The sequence below is a fragment of the Rattus norvegicus genome, chromosome 19 (genome assembly GCF_021556685.1).
Source record: "Rattus norvegicus strain SHRSP/BbbUtx chromosome 19, alternate assembly SHRSP_T2T, whole genome shotgun sequence".
In the NCBI taxonomy this organism is placed as follows: domain Eukaryota; kingdom Metazoa; phylum Chordata; class Mammalia; order Rodentia; family Muridae; genus Rattus; species Rattus norvegicus.
The window spans coordinates 44605210-44608292 of NC_141552.1; the positions used below are offsets into that span (position 1 = coordinate 44605210).

Sequence of the window (3083 nt, forward strand, 5' to 3'; positions counted from 1 at the left end):
AGACAGTATGATTCCATTCTATGCAGCACTTAAAGTTGTTAAATTCTGAAGCAAAAAAATGGATGATGGTTACTGAGGGTCAGAGGAGAGAGCAGAATGTGGAGCTAGTGTTTAAGGGTAGTGGGTAGAGAATTTCAGCTCAGATGACAAAAATGCTTCTAAGTGTGGTTTCTGGTGGCAATTGAACACCAATGTAAATGTGCTTAGTACCACTGAACTCAGTACCACCAAGCTTAGAAGCACTACATACAAAGAATGGAAAGTTTTGTTACATAAAATTTACTATTAAAAAAAAGGAGGGCAGCCATCTTCTAGTAACTCACCAAAATGACGAACACAAAAGTAAAGAGGAGAGGCACTCGGTATGTGTTCTCTAGGCCTTTTAGAAAACATGGAGTTGTTCCTTTGGTCACGTACATGCGACTCTACAAGAAGGGTGATATTGTAGACATCAAGGGAATGGGCGCTGCTCAAAAAGGAATGACCCACAAGTGTTACCATGGCAAAACCGTTAGAGTCTACAATGTCACCCAGCATGCCGTGGGCATCATTGTAAACAAGCAGGTTAAGGGCAAGATTCTGGCCAAGAGGATCAATGTGTGGATTGAGCACATCAAGCACTCGAAGAGCAGAGACAGCTTCCTGAAGCAGGTGAAGGAGAACGATCAGAAGAAAGAAGAAGCCAAAGAGAAGGGCACCTGGGTTCAGCTGAGTCTCCAGCCTGCGCCACCCAGAGAAGCTCACTTTGTGAGGACTAATGGAAAGGAGCCTGAGCTGCTGGAGCCCGTTCCATAGGGATCCACGGCCTAATGGACAAAATGGAAATAAAGGACCCAGACTGAAAAGTGTTTTCCTTAAAAAAAGAAAGAAAGAAAAGAGAATGAGCATGTTAGTTTTTGGTAACTGTAACAAAATATCTGAGGCAACTGGCTGAAAAGAACAGTCTCATTTTGCTCACAGCTGAGGAAGTTTCAGCCTGTAGTCCTTTGACCCCATTGGCTTTGGGCCCGTGGTATGATCACACCATGGTAGGAAGCATACAGTGATGACTTACTATACCTCCAGGCTGCATGTGATATTGAGCTACCCAGTTATTCCAAAGAATCAAAGGTTTGCTAAGTAGTTAAATTACAAATTGAGGACAGTGTTGTTACTGTTATATCTGAGGATGTGAAATTGATGTGGAATTTAGCCTCCTTAAAGCAGTAGAAAGTAAGAGATGATGTGGTGGGACTGTTCGTGACAAGGTTCATCTTTGAGTGTGAGAATTTCCTGATGGAGAGGAAGTAGGTCTTTTAGCCAAGGGTAGTGATTCACAGAAAGGAAGTGACAAATTTGGACCATATAGCAAAACTTTGACTCTAAATAAATATATGTACAAGTTAGTGCGGGTGGAAGGAAGGGCTGTGTGCATGCGTGTGTGTGTGTGTGTGTGTGTGTGTGTGTGTGTGGTGTGAGGGTGAGGAGAGAGAAAACGAGAGAGAGAGAGAGAGAGAGAGAGAGAGAGAGAGAGAGAGAGAGAGAGAGAGAGAGACTAAGCAGAAGGTACCCCTTAGGCGCTGTCACCTTGTTTAGAGATGGAGCCTTTTATTAGCTGGCTCTTGCCAATTTGGTAGGCCTGTGGGTCGGTGAGTCTAAGGATCCACCCGTTCCAGGGTCCTGCGCTTTTTAAAATGAATTCTAGGGATCAAACTCAGCTCTACATGTTTGCACAGTAGGGCCTTTACGAACTGAGCCATCCCTATACCCTACACCTAGAACTTTCAGTGAGAGAAACTTCAAGTGTGTTGAATTGCTGACATCTCAGATTTCTTGGGCCATCTCCTCAAAATATTTGCTCCTTTATGAACTCTCCTCCAAGTGTTATTTTGAGAAATCCTGTATATTCGGGTATATTTACAGAGTTGAATAATATTTCAATACATTTTTAAAAGACAAATGTGTGGCCTTTGGCCTCCCTGGGCATGGATGTTATCATGTTCCAATCAAATAAAAATATCTATCTTACTTGAAAAAGAAATCTTTCATTTTAAGCTCTCTGGAAAAGTTTAAAACAGAAAAATATTATTTCCTTAGAAGGGCTAATAAATAATTCAGATCAGCTATGAATTGTGACAAAAAGTTTTCCTTTTTGGAGAATCTCAGCCCTCTTCCTGTCATGGATTAGAGTTGTTTTGTGGTTACCTCACACCTAATCATGATGCCTTCCAGAGGTGTCTCAAATACCCCTCTCTCTTCCCCTTTCCTTCCCTCTCCTCCCTTCTCTTTCTCTTCTTCTTTTTAATTTTAAATCTTTGTTGTTTTGGTTAAATTTAGTCTACTCTCCATTCTAGGGTTTACCATTGACTTCTAAGTTTGGCCAGTGAAGACGTAAGGAATTATGGTTGGTTAAAGGATGGGCATGTGATCCAAATGATGTGAATTATATACAGTCTCTCTCTCTCTCTCTCTCTCTCTCTCTCTCTCTCTCTCTCTCTCTCTCTCTCTCTTTCTCTCTCTCTCTCTGTCTATCTTTGGACATGAATCAAGGACTTCACACATGCTAAGCCAGTGAACCAGAGATCTAGGTAGGGACTAGGGGAGATAGAGGCCCCAAGGCCATGCTCCCAGAAATCTATTTCCTTCAGCTAGTCTCCAATAAAGGGTCTAGAACTCTCGAAGCAGCCACTGCCAGCTGGGCACCAAGCTGTCAACACATGAGCCTTTGGGGGAGGGGCACTTTATACCCATCCCTAAGAGCTGGTAATGTCATTACTGTACTGGTGCTTACTGGAAAATTGTTATTATTTGGGATGCTGGGGGTTGAACATGCTACTGACCTATTTTTTTCAGCCTAAAAACATTTGTGTGTAATAGTGTATACATGCAGAATGACATATATTCATACCTTAGAGTACATGGCAGCATCTCGGTGGCTCTTCCTCCTCTGTCGAACTTTTTGTTGTCAGCATTAGTATTTTGGGTGCTGTTTAAGTAGAAGCCACAGGCACAGGAGCGAGCTTGGAAAAGCCATTCTGGGCTACAATTCTCTCCTGTGATCCCGGAAGCTATCTCTCCCCTTCATCAGTACATGATGTCTTGCT

The 3083-nt window shown here is 42.6% G+C and overlaps 1 pseudogene; it reads left to right on the forward strand.

Annotated features, from left to right (window-relative positions):
* Positions 1-327: 327 nt before the first annotated feature.
* On the forward strand, positions 328-795 carry LOC102550668 (60S ribosomal protein L21-like; annotated as a pseudogene).
* The last annotated feature ends 2288 nt before the right edge of the window (positions 796-3083 follow it).